General features: G+C 35.9%; 1 long non-coding RNA gene and 1 pseudogene across 1 annotated transcript in view; one reads left to right on the top strand and one right to left on the bottom strand.

Moving 5' to 3' along the window:
- LOC146395764 (uncharacterized) overlaps nt 1-22466 on the bottom strand; it is a 160591-nt gene that overhangs the window by 60494 nt on the left and 77631 nt on the right. The gene's annotated exons all lie outside the window — the stretch shown is intronic.
- LOC110257096 (large ribosomal subunit protein uL4 pseudogene) lies at nt 14574-15410 on the top strand (annotated as a pseudogene).

Genomic DNA, 22466 nt, shown 5'->3' with positions numbered 1-22466 from the left:
TATAGAAATTTCAAAAGAAGAGAGAGAGAAAAGGCCAGAAAACATTTAAATAAATAATAGCTGAAAACTTCTGTAACTAAGGGAAGGGAACAGGTGATCTACATCCATGAAGTCCAGAGTTTTTCAAATAGGATGAACACAAAGAGACCCAAACCAGGTCAAGTACTGAAGAAAAAACTGCCAAGAAAGAATACTCTACCCAGCAAAGTTGTCCTTCAGAATTAAAAAGAAAGAAGGCATTTCCAGATAAGCAAAAGCTGAAGGAATTCATCAATAGACTAGCTTACAAGAAATGATAAGGAAATTTTAAAAGCTGAAACAAAAGAACACTAATTAGTAACAGGAAAGTATATGCAGATATAAATCTTACTGGTAGAGGCAAAAGCATAGTAAAACTCAGTGTAGTCTAATGTGGTAAAGTTGATGGGTTACTCACTTGTAAAGTTAGTATGAAGGTTGAAAGACAAAAGTAGCAAAAATAATCACAATAATTTGTTAATAGATATGCAAGATAAAAGATGCACATTGTTCTCTCAAAAATGTAAAATGTGGGAGTTTCCATTTTGGTACAATGGGATCAGTGGTGTCTCTGTAGCACCAGAATGCAGGCTTTATCTTCAGCCTGGCACAGTGGGTTAAAGGATCTGGCATTGCTGCAGCTGCAGTGAAGGTTGCAATTGTGGCTCAGATCTGATCCTTAGCCCAGGAACTCCATATGCCACAGAGCAGTCAAAAAATTTTAAAAAATATATATGTATATATGTATATAAAAAATGTCAGGGGAGGAATAAATATATAGAGCTCTAGAATGTATTCAAACTGATTATGTTATGAAATAAAATAGACTGTTATAAATATAGTTTGTTATTTGTAAGCCTTATGGTAACCACAAAGCAAAAAAAACAATAACAGATATATTAAAGAGAAAGAAATTTAAGGATGCCACTAGAGAAATCAAGCAATCCCAAGGGGAGAGAGCAAGAATAGCAGGGACAAATTAATTAGAAAACATTTTTAAAAATGGTAGTAAGTCTATACCTATCAATAATTACATTAACTGTCTATGGACCAAATTCTCCAGTCTAAAGACAAAGGGGCTAAATGGATTAAAAGAAAAAAAAAAAAAAAAGACTGTCTGTATGCTGCCTACAAGAGACTTCAGATGCAATGACATATGCAGACTAAAAGTGAAAGGGTGGAAAAATATTCTGTGGAAATTGAAACCAAAGGAGATCTGGGGTAGCTATGCTTATATTAGACAAAATAGACTTTAAGAAAAAAACTCTAACAAGAGAATAAGAAGGTCATTACCCAATAATAAAGATGTTAATTCAGCAAAACAATGTAACATTGTAAATATTTTTATGCACCCACAATAGGAACACCTAAATATATAAAGCAAATATTAAAGACCCAAAGTGACAAATAGAAATATAACAATAGTATGGAATTTTAATACCCCACTATATCAACAGATAGGTCATCCAAATAAAAATCAATACAGAAGCATTAGCCTTAAATGACATACTAGAGCGATGAACACTACATACATACATACAGAGAACATTCCATATGAAAGCAATAGTATATACATTCTTCACAAGTGCACATGGAAAATTCTCCAAGATAAATCATGTGTTAGGACACAAAATAAATCTTGATAAATTTAAGAACACTGAAATTTCAAACACCACAACATCAGAAATCAATTATAAGAATAAAACTGGAAAAGTCACAAATATGTGGAGATTGAACACAATACTGAAAACCAAAGGGTCAAAGAAGAAATTGAAAGAGATTAAAAAAAATCTTGAGTCAAATAAAAAAGGAAATATATCAATCAGTCTTACAGAAATCAGCAAAAGTCAGTCTAAGAGGGAAGTTCATAGCAATGCCTACATTAGTAAACCAAAAAGATCTCAAACAACCTAATTTTGCCCTTCAAGGAAAGAGGAGAGAGGAACAAATAAAGCTCAAAGCTAACAGAAGGAAAGAAATAACACAGATCAGAATGGAAATAAATGAAAGAGTCTAACAAGATAATAATTAACATCACTGAAAATAAGAGCTGTTTTACTTTGAAAAGGCAAATAAAATAGACAAATCTTTAGCTCCACTCAGCAAGAAAAAAGCAGATAGGACTCCAACAAATAAAATCGGAAATGAGAGCAATGTTACAACTGATAACACAGAAATGCAAAGGATCATAAATGATTACTATGAAAAAGTATATGCCAACAAATCAGATGACTTAGAAGAGATGGCTAAATTCCCAGAAATATACAATCTACCCAGAATGAATTATAAAAAATAGAAAATCTTGGGGTTCCCATTGTGAAGCAGCAGAAATGAATCCGTCTAGGAACCATGAGGTTGCAAGTTCGATCCCCAGCCTCGTTCAGTGGGTTAAGGATTCCGCGTCGCAGTGAGCTGTGGTGTAGGTCACAGACACAGCTCGGATACCGTGTTGCTGTGGCTCTGGCATAGGCTGGCAGCAACAGCTCTGATTAGACCCCTAGCCTGGGAACCTCCATATGCCACAGGTGCAGCCCTAAAAAGATAGATTTTGCTGTGTAGCACTGAGAACTATGTCTAGATACTTACAACACAACAATAGGAGGAAAAAGTATGTATACATGTATGTGTAACCTGGTCCCCATGCTGTACAGTGGAAAAAAAAAAGACAAAAATTCAAAAAAAATATAGAAAATCTGAACAGATTTCTTCTAAGATTAAACCAGTAATCAAAAATCTCCCAACACACTAAATTCCAGCACCAGATGGTTTCACTGGTGAATTCTATCAAAAATGTAAGAACTAAGGCCAATCCTTCTCAAACTCTATTTTTATTAATTTTACTACATTTATAGTTGTACAGCGATCACCACAACTCAATTTTATAGCATTTCAAAGTTAGATGAGGAAAGGAAATTTCCAAACTTATTTAACAAGGCAGCATTACCCTGTTACTGAAACAAGAACACTATAAAAAAAGGAAATGACAGGTAAATACCCCTGGTGAATACTGATGCAAAAATCCACAAAAATATTAGTAGTAAATTGAATTTTAAAATGCATTAAAAGGATCACACGCCATGATCAAGTGGATTTGTCCCAGGCATGTAAAGGTGGTTCAACAGCCATAAATCAATCAATGTGATATATCAAATTATCAAAACAGAGGATAAAAATCATGATCATCTCAATAGAAGCAGAAAAAGCATTTGGCAAAATTCAATGTCTATTTGCAATAAAAGCACTCAATGAGCTGGGTATAGAGGAATTGTACCTCAACATTACAAGGACATATTTGATAAGCCCATAGCTAACATCTTAAGGTTGAAAGCTGAAACACTTTTCCCTAAGAATAGGAATAAGACAATCATGTCTACTCTGACCACTTTTATTTAACATAGTATTCAAAGTCCTCACCAGAGAAATCAGTCAATAAAAAGAAAAGGTATATGTATTGGAAAGAAAGAAATGAAAAAGTCTCTATTTGGAGATGGCATGATATTATATACAGAAAACCCTAAAGACTCCACAAAAAAAAACAGAATAAACAAATTCAGTTAATCTAGAAAAATAGTTAATATATTAAAAAAGTCACTTGCATCATTATATTGCATTTCTATACCCTAATAAAAAACTATTAGAAAGAGAAATTAAGAAAACAATCCCATTTGCAATTTGTGAAAAAATAAAATACCTGGGAATAAATTTAATCAACAAAGTGCAAGATTTTTTTTTTAAGGGCTATACTCATGGCATATGGAAGTTCCTGGCGCTAGGGGTTGAATCTGAGCTTTAGCTGCTGGCCTATGCCATAGCCACAACAATTCTAGATCCAAATTGCATCAGCAACCTACACTACAGCTTGTAGTAATGCTGGATCCTTAACCCACTGAGTGAGGCCAGGGATTGAACCTGTATCCTTATGGATACCAGTCAGGTTCTTAACCCACAGAGTGACAACAGATTCCAAAAGTGCAAGATATTTACATTGAATAATGTAAGACACTGATGTAGGAAATTGAAGACAATAAAAATAAATGGGAAAGTATTACAGACTCATGGGTTGGAAGAATTAATACTGTTAGACTTTTCATGCTACCTAAAGGAATATACAGATTCAACACAATTCAACACAATTCAAAATTTCAATTGAATTTTTCACATAAATAGAACAATCCTAAAATGTGTATGTAATGACAAAATACCCTAACTAGCCAAAGTAACCTTGAGAAAGGAAAACAAATTTGGAGATATCATGTTTTCTAACTATATTACAAAGTTTTAGTAATCAAAAAGGTATATTATTGATATGGAACAGACATGTACATCAATGGAACAGAATAGAGAACCCAGAAATAATGCAAACATATATGGCCAATTACTTTATGATGAAGGAGCCAAAAATATGTAATTGGGAAAAGAGAGTCTCTTCAGTTAATGGTGCTGGGAAAACTGTATACCCACATACGAAAGATTTAATTTGAATCCCTATTTTACATCATACACAAAAATTAACTCTAAATGGATTAAAGACTTGGACATAGACCTAAAACTATAAGGCTCCTAAAAGAAAGCAAAGGTGATAAGCTTCTTGACATCAGTCTTGCTTATATTTTTTGGATCTGACACCAAAACAAAGGCAACAAAAGCAAAAATAAACAAGTGGGACTACAATGAATTTAAAAACTTCTATAAAGCAAAGGAAACCATCAACAAAATGAAAATGCAGTCTCCCAAATAGGAGAAAATATTTGCAAATCACATAACTGATAAGGGTTAATATCTAAAATATTCAAGGAATTCATACAAATCAATGGCAAGAAATCCCTAACAATTTCATTAAAAATGTTCAGAAGGTCTGATTAGATATTTTTACCAATGATAACACACAGATGGCCAATAGGTACATGAAAGGGTTCTCAATATCACTAATCATCAGGGAAATACAAATTAAAACCACAGTGGCACATCATCTCATACCTATAAAACGGGCTTTATTAAAAAGATAAAAAATAATGTGTTGGTGCAGATGTGGAAAAAAGGGAACTGTTAGGGGTAATGTAAGCTGGTGTAGCCACTATGGAAAATAGTATGCACGTTCTTCAAAAAACAAAACAATAGAACTACCATATCATCTAGAAATTCCATGGCTGGATATTTATCTGAAGGAAATGAGACACTAACTCAAAAAAATATCTGCACTCCATGTTTACCGCTATTAACAATAGCCAAGGTGTGGAAACAACCTAAGTTTTCCATCCATCAGCAGATGAACAGATAAAGAAAATGTGACATCTATTCAATGGAATATTATTCTGCCATAAAATAGAAGGAAATTCTTCCATTTGTGAGAGTACAGATGGACCTTGTGGGCATAGTGCTAAGTGATGTAAGTCAGATAAGGACAAATGCCATATAATGTCACTTAGATGTGGAATCTTACCGAAGGGGAGAAAAAAAAAGAACAGATTGGTAGTTGCCAGAGTTAGGAGGTAGGGGTTATCAGGGTCAGATAAATAGGTAAAAGTGTCAAAAGTTACCAACTTTCAGTTATAAAATTATTAAGTCCTGGAGATATAATCCATAGTATGGTGAACATAGTTAATAATTGGGTGTTGCATATTTAAAATTTGTTGAGAGTTTTTTTATTTATTTTTTTTATGGCCAAACCTGTGGCATATGGAAGTTCCCGGGCCAGGGATTGAATCCAGGCCACAGCTGTGCCCTGTGCCATAGTTGTGGCAACGCCAGATCCTTTAACCCTCTGTACTGGGTGGGGAATTGAACTCATACCTTCAAAGTGACCCAAACTGCTGCAGTCAGTTTCTTAACCCAGTGAATCATAGTGGGAACTCCAAGAGAGTAAATCTTAAAAGTTCTCATCACAAGAAATAATTTGTAACTGTATGTGGTGATGGATGTTAATTAGACTTACTGCAGTGATTATTTCACAGTCTATACATTGTATTTTATATTTTGTCATTGTATTTTGTACCTGAAGTTAACCTAGTGTTATATGTTAATTTTATCTCAATTTCAGAAAAAAAGGAAAACATAGGAAAAACAAATTATCAGTATGGATTAATAGTCCTGTTACCATTTTCTAATCATAAGATTAATAATGTGATTTTTAAAAAACAAATCCTCAATATTATCTACATATTTTAAGTATCTGTAATAATTTTGTCCCTTAAAGTACAAATAAATTCACCCATACATAAGCATATTACAAAAAATGAATACCAAAACACATCATTCATGCTTTTCTAAACCTGATCCCCAAAGCATCATAAAGGAAAAAAATCTCAGTGCTAAATCTCTTGCCTCATTTCTTATAGGTTAGACTATCATTTGCTTTGTTTTCTGTTATCTTGCAAATGATCTGTAACAAATAATGCTAAATACTAAAAAACAGGAGTTCCTGTTGTGGCTCAGTGGTTAACGAATCCAACTAGGAACCATGAGGTTTTGGGTTTGATCCCTGGCCTTGCTCATTGGGTTAAGGATCCAGAGTTCCAGTGAGTTGTGGTGTAGGTCACAGATGTGGCTCAGATCCCACGTTGCTGTGGCTCTGGCGTAGGTTGGAGGCTACAGCTCCGATTCGACCCCTAGCTTGGGAACCTCCATATGCCCTGGGTGCGGCGCTAGAAAAGACAAAAAAAGACAAAAAAAAAGAAAAAATACTAAGAAACATGCTCGCCACACTACTAAGTATGGGTACTCATAGTGATTTCCTGCCATAGTTTCTCGAAATTGTATGAGTCATATGACTTTGCCATAACCATGGTTTTATTAATAAATTCCCTACCTTGTAATAAAAGTAAATATAAAATAATTTGAATTTATTACATATCAAAAGTGTAATAGATATTACCTACAATAGTACTATATAGCATTTTCAGTTAGGGCCCTTAGGTCACTGAAGTTTTCATTCATTATAGATTCAACAATCATTCATGTATTGAATTTGTGTTAATATATTAGATTTTCAAAAACCATGGCTTGAGAACAATAATTTTTCAAATAATAGTTACTCAAAATATGTTTATTCTAGTTATACCTATTTTTCAAATATCATAATTAATGCAGATTTCATTCTCTCATTCCAACAATACATATTTATTAAATATCTACCATGGGTTAGGCTCAGGGCAAGGAGATACACTGTGAATCAATGAAATATAACCCCGTCCTACTTTTACTTTACTTGAAAATTATACCACACAGATCCAAAGAGTTGGGAATTTCACTCCTTTAGAGCAAAGCCAAGTAAAGCAAGTGAAAGAGTATTTTCCATAGGTATATATAGATTCCAAAAGTTTATGCATGAAATCTGTGAACTCCTTTCCTTAGGAGAGCATATTACCCTTACAGTATGTACAGTATTAACACGTGTAGTTCTTACAGGCATAGAATAGGGGTAGGAAGTCTTAAGGTGTGAATGTGGTCTCTATTACTACATACTAGCCAATGAATAAGTCACTTAAATCACCTTTCACACCACTAAGTATAGAAATGAAATTCAAAAAGACCTACTGATGTATATACTCCATAAATGTATATAGAAGTCCTGGATGACTAGCTTGCAGAATCATTTAGTCTGACATGCAAAATGATTTTATGTTTTTCATTAGTTGCAGTCATTTGAAATTGAGAGAATTTACATAAAAATTTGGATCTCTAGTTTCTCTTGAAAACCCAGAAGATCTAGTAAGAAGTACATTGATCTTTCATGGTTACAATTTGCTGGAACCAAATATAGGCTGCTCTCTTTAGAAATGACATTCACTCTCCACCCATTCACTTCACTAATATTTACTGGATCTCTACTATGTGCCATCACTATTCCAGGTGCTGAGCAAAAAGGAAACCAGCTCACTGCCATCGTGGCACTTACATAATCATTAGGAGAAACAGAAGCAAAGCTTGCCCACAAACATCCAATAAAACAAGTTAATGTGATAGTAAATGTTGTGATTAAAATTATATAGCACAATTGGACAGAAAGTAACTTTGCTCAAATCCTACTTTCTCAATGAGGCATTCTCCAGTGATAATTTAACACTTTCACTACAAGTCTTCAAATTATAGCCCGCCAGTCTAATCAGATCAACTGCTTGTTTTTATAAAGTTTTATTGGAACAAAAACACACCCATTCATTGACTTATCATCTATGGCTGCCTTTGTGCTAAGGGCAGGGTTGAACAGTTGCAACAGCGACCCTATGGTCCACAAAGCCTAGAATGTCATCTGGCCTTTTACACACAAAAAATTGCTGACTCCATTCCTGTTGTTACTCTCAATCCCCTTTGACTTCCCCAACATTTTATTTTTCCCATAGCCCTATCACCTCTAAAATTCTCTTCCCTATACTTGTTTATTTTATGGGTTATTGTTTATTTTTCCCTTACTTTCCCTTTCATGGCTCAGTGGTTAACGAATCCAACTAGGAACCATGAGGTTATGGGTTCAATCCCCGGCCTTGCTCAGTGGGTTAAGGATCCAGCGTGGCCGTGAGCTGTGGTGTAGGTCACAGATGTGGTTTGGATCCCGAGTTGCTGTGGCTGTGATTAGACCCCTAGCCTGGGAACCTCCACATATCATGGGTGCGGCCCTAGAAAAGACAAAAGACAAAAAAAAAAAAAAAAAAAAAAAAAAAAAAAAAAGGATGTTAATATCATAAGGGTGAAGATCTTAATTATGTTCCTATATGTATCCCATATGATTGGGATATGGTAGGTACTCACTAAATATTTATAGCAGGATTGAGTGAGGTTAGAGAAATAAGCAGTATGTAGCATACGGCCATGGAAGTCATGGTGAAGAATTTGAATTTTATTCTAAATTAATGGGCAGCCACAGGAAGGTTTTACGTAATGGAGTAAGAGGATATCATCCAGACCATCAAGACTTTTGACTTCCTACATTCCTCACCTGAGACTGACTTAGGTCCATTCATCTGTTTTCCTTCCCTGAACTGTGCTCCAGCTCTCAGTCCAGCAAATAGTCCCTGAATGAGAAACGACTACGGTAATGGAATCTCGAAAGGCTAGTGTTTAATGACTCTGCCTCAAATCAAAACATTCCTCTGTGGGCAGAAGCCCCAAGAAGAGGTGTGTTTACTGGCAAGTGCTGCACAGTTCTTCACTAACATTAACTACCAAGCTCAGTGATTTGAAACAGATATTATGGAAGTTTTGTAAATTTTATGTATTATATTTGTTATAGTGTTTAGAAGTTGTCTGAGAAATGCATGCAAAGATGGTATTGTAACCAAAGTACAATAAAACCCAACTGACCAACCAATAGACTAGAGTGCACTGGTGTGCCCCCCCAGGCTACAGGTGTGCTTCACTATCAATACCCCACTGTAGTGGGGGTGACCAGCACCTTCCCCCTCAGTCAGTCATGTTCTCATCCATTTATTCTGATATGTTACAGAATTATCACCTTTTTATACAAAGGTCATAAGGGTATGAAGTCTTACAGTGAGCAAAAATTATAACTTGTTAATGACATTTGTTTTCCAAAAGACAAAAATAGTCATTGAGTCTGTGGCTACTGCTGAGATTTTGAAGCTCATTAGGACAACTGGACAAAGGTTTCCTAAGTATATTTCTATTTTTAATGAATTTACAGACTAGGGAAAGCTCATATATACAATAAGGAACACTGATAATAAGCCTTGACTAACTTTTTTGGGGGATTAAGGAGAGGCTTGGGAAGAAAATGCAATTTCAGCTCTACACTGAAGAGTGAAAGACTTTTTGTTGAGGTAGAGGAAAAGTGACCACTAATTGACTCAGTATTGCTGCCCCAGAGATTTAAGATAATTTTCACATTCTTTGGAATGAGGACCAAGGTGAGAGTAATTTTCACATTCTTGGGTTGGTCCTAGAATGAATCAGCCCAAAATGAGATTTGACAATTCCTTCATCAAGCAGTGTGAAATGCCTTTCCATTTACACCTCCTTAGATTTGGGTTTCTCAGAAACAAATCACAAGGAGTCTCCCTAGTAAAGAACTTATATCCTATGTCTACTATGGAGCATCCTTATCAATCTCAAGCCAGAAGTGGGAGCTGTGGAAAGTAGAATGTGCTATTCAACTACCTCATTAAGAAAACTCTGCCTCAATTCATTGGGAGTTAAGAGACCGGGGATTTGAGGAATATTTAGCCATAGTCTAGAAACATACGCAGCTCAAAAATCCATCCTAGAGTGTCACTTGGCCTCTGTAGATTATTTTCAAAGGAAAATCACAGATTCAAAGAGTTCAACAAGGTCAACAAAATGGTGTAAGTCAGAGGTTACTAGACTTGCTTGGTTTACAGGAACCTCGGCAACACAGTAACATTTCCATGATATTTGATAGGTCAAAAGCAATACCTAATCATTCTGTTTATGAAGTAGTTAGGTTCAAAAACTTAATCATTTACATCTTAACAATATAGTAATCTTTTGAATGAACAATGTACATAAATTAAAAGAAAATATAGTATTTTTCATGTTTAAATAACTACAATTATACACTAAATGGATTTGTGCTCCTAGAAAAATTTCATATCAGATCATGGCATCAGATGGGACGCTGCAACCCTCATTTCTTATTCCATATCAATTTTGTTCACCATTTATTTTTGTCATGACAATCAAGGAAAACCCAGCTTATTAAAGATATGACATCATTGAAAGAAATGTAGTGCAAGCTAATGTTGAAATATGAACTGCTTTTAGTAGCTAACATCATAGCTGACGGATGCTTTTTTGCTGTGTTTTCCTTATAGATTTTAAATCTGGTAAATGTAATCTCAAAGAAATTTTGATACACAGTCAATCAGAATTATGTTTCTGAATGGCCATGCATAGCCATCAGTACATCAGGATTTTAACTTTCCATGTTTATTTTCCATGGGCTTGTTTTTCATTTCAAAGATAAATAACCACTTGAGACTCATTTTTTTGTTGTTGTTTTGGGTCCTAAAAATACAGCTTCAATTTATTTCTCAAATCGCCCAAATATCTTTCTATCAAACACTATTGATTTGCTACATATTTAAAAGCACAAGGGGAGCAGTCAAAGGACTTTTTTGTGTGTGACCACTCACCCCTAGTAAGTGTGTTCAGTATAGACATTTTTATAGAGGGTGTCCTTAAAATGGAGTAATATACAATTTCCCAAGTTTTCCATTATCAGATCCTTTGCCAAAACATCTCTCATTAACATTTAGTTAACATAATCATACTTATATATGACAAAAAAAAAAAGTTACCAGGAAACACAAAGTTGAAACACAGATATGAGATGGCAAACAATCACAGAGAAATTGGAAAAAAATAGAAATATTTGACAATTGTTACAACATAAATTGAAAGAATCCATAGTCACTGCCATCAAGAGCAAATTATGAGTCTTGTTCATAACTAAAATTGTCTGAGAATACATATACGGATGTGTGTACATGTATATACATGTATGTATATATATACACACATACATATAGATAGGTATGTATAGTTTTTTTCAGGGAATCCAAATTTAAGACCAACTAGAGAGGATCTGAGACCAGATTTAATATATTTATACATTGTAGAGTCACTACATTAGGCAAAAAAGAATTATCTTCATTTTCCAGAAGAGGTTAGGTACTTTGAAACATTCCATCAATAAGTTGTAAAGAATCCACTAGAATAGGCCTGTAAGTACCTAGGCAATACATCTTTTAACCAACAAGACAGGCAATAATGTATAATCTCCTAGCCTAACCAATGCTAAGAATGGCTGTGTAAAAATCTTCATATAGATTTTTTGTGATGTCAAGCAAGAACATGGACTGTGCTCCACGCAGAGTCACTGAAGAATCCTGATTAATTCTTCCCAGTCTTTTAACAGAAAAGGGGGCTAGTGCCTCTTAAGGGCTCTGTACTGTAACATCCCTTGGACACAATGACAGGACAAGCCGATGAGGCTAATCACTTCCAGGGGAATAGAGAAGATACTCAGGCAGTAAGTTGTCAACAGTGAGAGAAAGAGTATGGAAAACTAGGGAAGAATTTCAAGCCCCCCTCTTTGTATACAAAAGATAAACATTCACAACCCTCATGGACACTGCAGGGAACTGCCCAGCACCAGGGAGCTCATTCATAAGCAGCTGCACAGCAGAGCTGTCATTCTTAATGTTTTCTATGTGGACAATTCTAACTGGAGTTGTGTGATGCTGCAGCCCTGATGGGCTTCATAATTTGACAATGTGGAAAAAGTGCTTCTAGTGTTAGTACTTGCTAAAAGAAATTAATTTTATATTTTAAATGAATAAGAGAAAATGTTTTCTAAGGAAGACACAGCACTAAACAGACGAATTAAAAATAATTAGTCCTATAATTTAATTTTTTAACTGAAAACTTTATTTTGATTTTATTCTTTAAACAGAACAACTTTAAGATCTCAAATTTGTCAGCTTTTCACCTACACTGTATCTTTCTAACATTATGACATTGCTCCAGTAACTTGCCGCATCCAAAGATTCTGAAAAAAAATGAAAAATAACTTTAAGTACTAAATAGTAATACCCAATTCCTTTGCTTCCTACATTTCCCTTAAAAGATCAATCTCCTACATTTTACAGAAACACTAAATGTACACATGACTTGATAGTTGGTGTGCTTTCTTTCCTTCCATTGGTTCATCTGACCCTAGGCATTAGACATCACTACCAATTCATTTAGTCCATCTCCCAAACAAAATGAGTAAATTTATAATTAAAGATTAAAATTTTTCAAAGGGGTAGAAATTGATAAATAGCATGTCAACATCAACCACTTTTAAGGATGCAAAATATTTCCATAAATCTGTTAGGACAATAATTTCAGTTTAAGAAAAATGGTGAACTTATGCCTCTTTTCAAACAAGTTAAGATTTTGATTGCAAATTATTTGCAGATGTCCTATCAGGCCTATGCAGAGTGTAGATACATGGTGCTGGATTTATTTGAATTCAATTCAGATACAGAATCGATTTTCCTTCCTGGCAATTTTCTGAAATGTACATTATGGCTTTGTTTAGTTAAACCAGTTATGACACTTGAGCCTCTGAAATGCTAATATACTCGCACCCAGCCTTTGAGTGTGTTGATTTTGCTTCTTTGGTGGAACAAATTTCAATCCCTTTCATGCAGAAAGCTAAGATGAGCAGATATTTGTATAATGTATATGTTAATTAAAACATCCTGTTCCCTGGGGGCTGGGGAGCAAAGAATGTGTTATTATGAGTTTTTAAGGAAAATATTCACTAATATCAAATTCAAGAGCGATAGGGCAGAATGGTATGTTACTAGATGCTGAAAACTGACCTATTCCAATAGTATCTTTACAAAATAAGAGAAATTCATGTTTTAAAAATAAGTGTGGATGACTCAATATAACAGAAATGTGGTTTCCATTAAATAATGTGTCACTAAGATAAGTACTTAACCTGACATTTTCTTCACAGCTATGTTCAGACCATGGTTGATGAGTTTATATTACCATAAAGAGTTAGCTTTTTGGGATGAGCTGAAAATTATCATCAGACTCTGTCACCATTCTTCCTCCTAGTAAACCATGGGCTTCCAGATCAAGAGACAAAAGGCAGTGGGTACCAATTGCTGATTTACTTTCCTGCCAGACCATACACATAGTAAACAATGACTATCCATTAAGACACTGCCTCCAAACTCCTGCAGGGAGTTCCTACTGTGGCATAGCAGGATGGTGGCCTCTTGGGACTGCAGGACTCAGGTTTGATTCCTACCCAGCACAGTGGGTTAAGGATGTGGTTTTGCTGTACTTGCAGCTCAGATCTGATCCCTGGCCTGGCAACTCCATATGCTGTGGGATTGTCAGAGAGAAAGAGAGAGAGAGGGAAGGAAGGAAGGAAGGAAGGAAGAAAGAAAACTCCTGTGGGCCTCAGGCAGTCATTCCAAAACATACACATTAGCAGCCAACTTATTTTTCATCTGGTCATTGGTCCAGTTCCCAAATTTTGAGGGGATTTACACTTATTGTTTGTTTTGGTTCTAGTGTTGGTACTTGTCCCTCAGAGAGTCATCAAGAATTCTGGGTTAGGGAGTTCCTTGATGGCCTAGTGGTTAAGGATCTGGCATTGTCATTGCTGTGGCTCAGTCACTACAGTGGAGTGCATTTGATTCCCAGCCCAGGAATTTCCACATGCTGTGGGCGGCCAAAAATAAAATAATAATAATTCTGGGTTGGCAAGGTCAGCAAATTCACTCTCCTTTAGAGTAACATGATCTTGCTTGTTCCTCTCCACAACCAGCACCCAGTAAGCCCAATCCATTCTTTGAAGACATTTCTGATAAGTGTGTTTGTCTTAGAAAGAAAACACAAGGGATGACACAAAGTTTTAAAGTGACATATAGTGTTATTTAAAAGATATTGAGTATTTAGCTCATGATTATGTGGAGGGTGCTTTTGGAAATATGTTTTGTGGGGCTGCATGTTTGCATACATTAAAACCTTTGTGGCACTGACAACCACAAAGTGAACACAACACAGAAGTGATGTGCCATTTTCTGTGCCCTGTCTCAGCCTTGCCAGAACTAGTCCTGTCTAAAGGTCATCATATTGAGGAAGTTTCTGAACTTCCATTGGTGAATGAAGATAAAGTTAAAGGCTATCGGAAGACCAAGGAGACTATCTTGCTTAAGAAACTTAGGGTGTTACAAAAAAACACCTATACCTCTCAGCAAATGATAGCTGTCAAAGCAAAATGAGAAGCTGTCACTGTATCCAGCACAGGGGGCCCTGTATCATCAAGACCTTCAGAAACATTCCTACAATAACTATGCTTGATAGAAGCACACTGAACATTTTGAAACTGCTCCTGGTGGACATATTTCTGCATTTGGACTTCAAGTGCTTTCCACAAGTTAGATAATGTGTATGACACTTGGTGTAAAGCTGCCTCCCTCAAGAGTGACTGTACAAGTTGCCCAATACAGACTTTAGCAAAACCTTGAAAAGCCCAAAGATCCAAAGATTCCTCCAAGAACCACACAAGAAGATTAATCACAGACTCCCACAGAAGAATCCACTGAAAAACCTAAGAATCGTGTTGAAGCTAAACTCATATACAAAAGGCACACACTGGAACATCATCCTTCACCAGGCCAAGAATCACAAACTCCAGGTGGATAAGGGAACATTAGAGGCCAATTGGGATGAGAAGTGGGATCTAGGCAAGAAGCCAGTAACAGAGGAGAAGAAAAGAAGGCTATTGGCATCAAAACCTTTGTGGAGAGAAAAAGGCTGCAGTTACCAAGAAACCAGTAGCTGAAAAGAAGCCAGCAGAAAAGAAATCTACCACAGGAGAAAAGAGGCCTGCTACATCAACTTAAATGCTTTTATCCCATAAAAATAGAATCATTTTGGACAGCTCAATTTGAATAAAGATCTGATCAAAGAGGCACTGAGAAAACAAGAAAAGATGGGAGGAAAAGTTATGATTGTAATAAAGATCTGATCAAAGAGGCACTGAGAAAACAAGAAAAGATGGGAGGAAAAGTTATGATTGTGAAATGAGAAAGAATATTATTTATAGAAAAAAGCTGTCTCGATAGATAATGAAAAAGAAGTTATAGACAAACTATTAAAATCAGTAAGAGAATTTAGCAAGTTAGGTGGGAAATAAAAATATTGATGCTGCCAGTTCAAGATGGTGACACAGCAAGATCCTGAACCCCGCCTCCTCCCACAGCACATATAGGACACTTTTCTCTGAGAAAAACCTAAAAACTAGCAAAGCAACAATACACATCAAGTGAACCAGAAAAAATCCACATTAAAGTGGGTAAGAGAAGCTGAGACACAATCTTGCCACAACTGCCACCCACCCTGTAGTGACTCCATCAGGAGATTCTTCTGAAGAGTTTGAGCCCCACGTTGGGCACCTCAACTTTTAAGAACTACACCTGAGATATGAGCCCCCAAAATATATATCTTGGAAAACCAGTGGAACTCATGACCATGACCCCCACAAGGCTATAGCAATCTGAAAAATGACTTTTCAAGGGTTCCTACACTTGGATACACTTGCCCCAGGGAAGCACCTGATCTTGCCCAGATGTTACACGAAAGAGGATCTTGTGCTCATCTAAAAGCATCAGCCAGAGGGGCAGGCATCTAAATTAACACATTTTGGGAGTTCCTTTGTGGCAAAGCAAGTTAAGTATCCACTGTTCACTGCAGTGGCTCAAGTTGCTACTATGGCTTAGGTTTGCTCTCTGGCCTGGGGACTTTCAATGCCAAAAAAAAAAAAAAAAAAAAAAAAAAAAAAAAAAAAAAAAGAAAAAGAAAGAAAGAAAGAAAATAACACATATGTGGGAATCTGATGGGATCATCTCTAGGGTTGGAGGCACGTGGGCACCATCTTTGCATACCACCTTTTTGTCTTTTCTAAAATCCTAGGCTCTTCCCCTCGCCCCCTGGATAATGCCATTTTCTACTCCCCCTCTCTCCAACCAGAAAACATCTCCTTTTTCTCTTTCCAGTGGGTCTACGCTGTCCCTCTGCCTTACTCCATCCAGCAGTTGCCATCTGTACACTGTCCCTCTGTCACATTTCAGAGTACCAGCATATCTCAGAGGGGAAATGTTACATACGTCTGGTGCCCTGGGTTTTTGCCTTTGATTTTTGTGGGTGCCACCCTGAGCATGCTCTTTGATCACATGGCTCTGGAGGTCAAGGAGACAGTCCTGTGGTACTGTAACAATGAGACAGACAGTTCTTAGCAGATTATCACCCCCCAGGGCACTGAACAGAGAGCAGACTGAAACACTATCCCCAATCTTTCTGAGCAATAGCCCTATATGCTTCTCCTGGAACTTTGATCTAAGGATCAGCCTTGTGGTTAGGCACATATCTAGGGGCCTACAAAGGGGATATCAAAAAATAAATGCTAATAGAGACAATCTTTTCACTCTCTCTCTGCCTAACTCCAGCTCCCCCATATCTCATGAAAAGGAACTTATACCCTTGTCTGGCACCCCAATTTTAGTGGCTGCTGCCAAAGGATATCTCTTCATCATCTGGCTCTGGTGGCCATTGGAGCTTATGCTCACAGGTACCACAGGACTATCCCCGATGAACAAATTCTTAAACAGCTACCACTCCCAGGACTCAGCAAAAGGCGATAGACTAAGGAGCTCAATCTTTCTGGGAAAGCCCCTTAGTTTCTCATCAGAGCTGCAGCCTGAGGATCAGAATTCTAATTAAACACACATCTAAGGGCTGATTATAATCCTTTCCAGAGACCTTGGAGAACCAGCATTATCTTTGTGCTCTCCTTGTGCAGTGCTCCTGAGCACCAATGTCTCTCAGAGGGGACATCTGCCAACACATCTGGTGCCCCAGTTTCTATGAATGCCACCCACCTCTAGAGGCCAAGAGCCTTCCATTACTGGATCTCAGGGACATAACAACACCTGTAGTTCTTGGCAGGCACTGCAAGACAGCAGACTGAAACACACCCGGGGTTTTTCTGTAAAAGAGGCCTATGTGCTTGTTGTAGGGTTTCAGCCTGAGGGTCAGGCTTTTGGTTTGGGCACACAATGAGAGGCCTGTGGAGATGCTCTGAGGGAATGTAGGCCAATGAATGTCATGATTGTTCTCTCCCTCTGCCTTGCTACAGCTCCCCAGTGTTACCCAGGAAGGAGTTTATACACTTTCCTGGAGCCTGGACTTTCCCTACTGACACCCAGGTGACAGCTCTAGAAGCCTGGCTCTGGTGACCAGTGGAGCATATAATTTTTGTTCCATAGGACTGTATATATTGGATAAGTTTAAAAGTCACTGCCTTAGGGTCTGGTTAGCCTGAATCTAGGTGGTAACTGAGATCTTCCCTTTTGAAGTATTGATGGGTTTTGGCAAATAATCAAGTACTGGAAACTATTAAAAATAAAATGGGCTGAGAGTTTTCTTGTGGTGTATCAGATTAAGGATCCAGCATTGTCATTGTAGTGGCTTGGGAGGCTGCTGTGGCATAGGTTCGATCCCTGGCCTGGGAACTTCTACATGCCACAGGTGCAGCTAATAAAAAGAAATAAGGTAAAGTAAAATACAATAGGCTTCTTGGATAACTATAAATATTTGAAAGAAAACTTAGATCTGGGCAAGGGTCGAACAATAAGGTTAATCTCTTATACAAGGCTACTTCTTCACGGCTGGGAGAGTTGGCTATTTCATCTAATACATACAAATAACATAAAGAGTCAGGTAAAATGAAGAAACAAAGGAAATGTTCCAAACAAAAGAAAAAGGTAAAAACTCAGAAGAAATCTGAATGGTACATAGATAAGTAATTTACCTGATAAAGAGTTAAGAGTAATGGTCATAAGAATGCTCACTGAACTTCGGATAAGAATGAGTAAACACAGTGAAGACCTAAATAAAATAAAATCAGAAATACAACAAGAGATGTTATAACAGATGTCACAGAAATATAAAGGATCATAAGAGACTACTATGAACAATTACACATCAATAAATTCAGCAAACTAGGAGAAATGGATCAGTTTCTGAAACATAGACCCCACCAAGCTGATTCATGAAGAAATAGAAAATTTGAACCGACTGACTACTAGTAAAGAGGTTAAATCAATAAACAAAAACTTCCCAACAAAGTAAAGTCTAGAGCCTGATGAATTCTACCAAGCATTCTAAGAATTAATGCCAACCCTTTTCAAAGTCTTCCAAAAAAAAATCATAAGAAAATGGAACACTTCCTAACTCATTTTACAGGCCAGCATTACTCTCATACCAAAGTCAGATAAGGAATCCGCCCCCCCCACAAAAAATATAGTTCAATATCGCTGATTAACATAGATACAGAAATCCCTAACAAAATATTAGCAATACAAATTCACACTATCAAGTAGGCTTTATTCCAGAGATGCAAGGATAATTCAACATCTAAAAAAACAATCAATATGATACACACATTAACAAAATAAATGATATTATGTGATCATCTCAATAGGGAAAGAAAAAGCATTTGCCAAAATTCAATATCCATTTATGACAAAAAAACTCAACAAACTGGTTATTGAGGGAACATAATTCAACATAATAAATGCCATATATAATGAAGCTACAGCTAATATCATTTCATCCTCAATAGTAAAAAGCTGAAAGCTTTTCCTTTCGATTAGGAACAAGACAAGGATGTTCACTCTCTTCAGTTTTATTCAACATAATATTGGATGTCCTAACCAGAACAATTTGACAGAAAAAAAGAAATGTAAGTCATTCTAATTGCAAAGAAGTAAAACTTTCATTATTTGTAAATGATGTATTATATATAAAAACCCTAATATTCCACCAAAAAACCTGTTAGAATAAAAGAAATTAGTGACATTTAACATACAAAATCAATATACAAAAATCATATTCAAAATCAATATACAAAAAGTAGTTTAATTTCTATATACTAACAAGGAATAATCAGAAAGACAAATTAAGAAAACTATCTCATTTATAAACTGCCTCAAAAACAATGAAATACCTATGCATAAATGGAATCAAGGAGGTAAAAGACTTATTTATTGATATCTATAAAATGCTAATGAAAGAAATTGAAGAAAACACAAATAAGTGAAAAGATATTCTGTACTTATGGATGTGAAAAATTAATATTGTTAAATTGCCCATACAACCAAAAACAATCTATAGATCCAATTAAATTCATATCAAAAATTCCAATGGTGTTTCTCACAAAAAGAACAAATCATCTCAAAATGTGTATGGAACCAAGAAAGCCACTAAATAACCAAAGCAATCTTGAGGAAGAAGAACAAACCTGGAGGCATCATGCTCCCTGATTTCAAACTCTATTACAAAGCTGCAGTAATCCCCAGCAGTTGACATTGGCATAAAATTATATGCAATGGTCAATGAGACAGAATAGAGAGCACAGAAGGAAACATAGTCATATACTGCAAATTATTTTATGACAAAGGAGCTAAGAATATGCAATGGTAAAAGACAGTCTCTTCAGTAAATGGGCTGGGAAAACTGGACAGCCACATGCCAAATGATGAAATTGGACTCCTATCTTACACCTTACACAAAAATCAAATAAAATGAATTAAAGACTTGAAGGTAACCATGAAACTCTGAAACCATGAAACTCCTAGAAGGTAGGTGTCACGTAAGCTTCCTAACACTGGTTTGGCTAATTTTTGTTTTGGTCTCTCATCAAAGCAAGAGCATAGAAGCAAAAATAAACAAGTAGGACCACATAAAAATAAAAAAAAACTTCTGTGCAACAAGGGAAAAGCAAAATGTAAAGGCCACTTATAAGATAGGAGAAAATATATGCCAATCACACGACTAATAATGAACTAATACCCAAAATATATAAAGAACATATATAATGGAATAAAAAACAAACTAATAAATAACAAACAATCCAATTAAAAAGTTGAATAGAACTTTTTTTCTAAAGGCTGCCTTTGGATGGCCAACAGGTATGTGAAAAGATACCCAACAGAACTAATCATCTGGGAAATTCAAGTCAAGATCAAGATGAGATATCACCTCATACCTGTTCAAATGGCTATTATTAAAAAATAAAGGTAAATAACAAGTGTTTGCAAGGATGTGGAGAAAAAGGGAACAATCATGCACTGTTGGTGGGAATGTAAATTGGTGCAGCCACTATGTAAAACAGTATAGAGGTTCCTTAAGAAATTTAAAATAAAACTATAATATTTCAGCAATCTACTACTGGGTATTTATTCAAACAAAATGAAAACACTAACTTGAAACATATCTGTATCCCCATGTTCATGGTAACATTATTTACCAAGATAGCCAAGACATGGAAACAATTTAAATGTCCATCCATGGATGAATGGATAAAGAAATTGTGGTATATCCAAGCTATGTAATATTATTTGGTCATGAGAAAGAATGAAATGTTGCTATTTGCAATAACATTGGTGGACCTTGAGGGCATTATAAGTGAATGAGTATGACAGAGGACAAATACCATATGATCTCTCTTATATATGGAATCTTAAAAATAAAATAAAAACAAGCTCATAGATTCTAAGAATGTTTTGTGCTTGCCAGAGGTAGGGTTTGGGGGTTGGATAAAATGGGTAAAGGCATCAAAAGGTAAAAACTTAAAGTTACAAAATAAATAAAACATGGAATGTAATATACAGCATGGTGACTACAGTCAATAATTACTGCATACTTAAAAGTTGCTAATAGAGTAAATTTTAAATGTTCCCATTATATATAAAAAAATGTCTAACTATGGATAGTGGCAGAAGTTAAGTAGATTTACTATGGTGATTATTTTGCAATATGTACAAATACCAAATCATTATGTTACATACCTGAAACCAGTATAATGTTATATATTAATTATACTTCAATAAAAATATATTGATGTCCACTGTAGTTCTTTGTTACAATTAGAAATGCAAGAAAAAGAGGTCATGTGAAATAGTAACCCACCAAAATTAATAGAAATAAATTCAACAAAGGATATATAAGAACTTCTTGTAGAATAACTGTTTATTTAGAGGCAATGAAGAAATCTCAATAAATGAGAGCATGTCTTAGAGGTTTTCCATTTTTTCTTCAGACCTACTCTCAATTCACTGCCAATTCTGGAAGACTGAATTTATGGCCTACATAATGGGCTCCATTGAACTCTGTTTTCTCTTAGACATCAGCCAATGAGAGGTACTGGCAGGAGATCAGAGAGCAAATAGAGAGTATGTATTCATCCAATTGCCTCCCTGCTGGATTTCCATGGATTGATTACATCCCTCTAATGAAGGTCGCAGCTTCTGTTAAGTGACTCTCTTGTCAGACTAGAGATTCTCCCTTCTGCTTCTAGTTCCCACTCCCTCTATCTCCTGTCTTTTGCCCCTTAAGACATAAAAGAGATACTTGCTCATAACTGTTGGTTTCCCTTAATCCTGCTCATTTATTTTAAAATATTATTAAATTCAAATTAATCACATGTCTGAGTAAGCCACTTCTTTTCTGCTTAAACTCAGAGTGATCAAGTAATTCATACAAATGACCCTAGGAAATGAGACTCTAGTATTGCATTACTCATAAGTTTAAGGGGAACATAAAGACTTTCTTGCTCTAGTAATAGAAGTCATGCAATGGGTTCACAATTGCCCAGGTTAACACCCATGGTAGAATGTTATGGAATTCAAGTAGAATGCAAGACATTGAGATATCATCTATGCCCTTCACTGTTATGATGACAAAAGTGATTACAATGATGCAGGAGAGCACAAATAAAAAAAAAATCAAAAGCCCTGAATGCCAACTTAGAATTTGAGTGAAAAATTAGAACGCCTATATAACAGCTGGTGAATTAGGACAACTACAACTGGGACATAGGCCCAAGTCATAAGTATTGT

This window comes from Sus scrofa, chromosome 15, assembly GCF_054392235.1.
Source record: "Sus scrofa isolate SSC_HxYL_T2T_F1_AM1 chromosome 15, Sscrofa_HxYL_maternal_Yorkshire_Landrace_v2.0, whole genome shotgun sequence".
Classification (NCBI taxonomy): Eukaryota; Metazoa; Chordata; class Mammalia; order Artiodactyla; family Suidae; genus Sus; species Sus scrofa.
The sequence above is the reverse complement of the archived record's forward strand: the minus strand, read 5'-3'. Positions and strand labels throughout refer to the sequence as shown.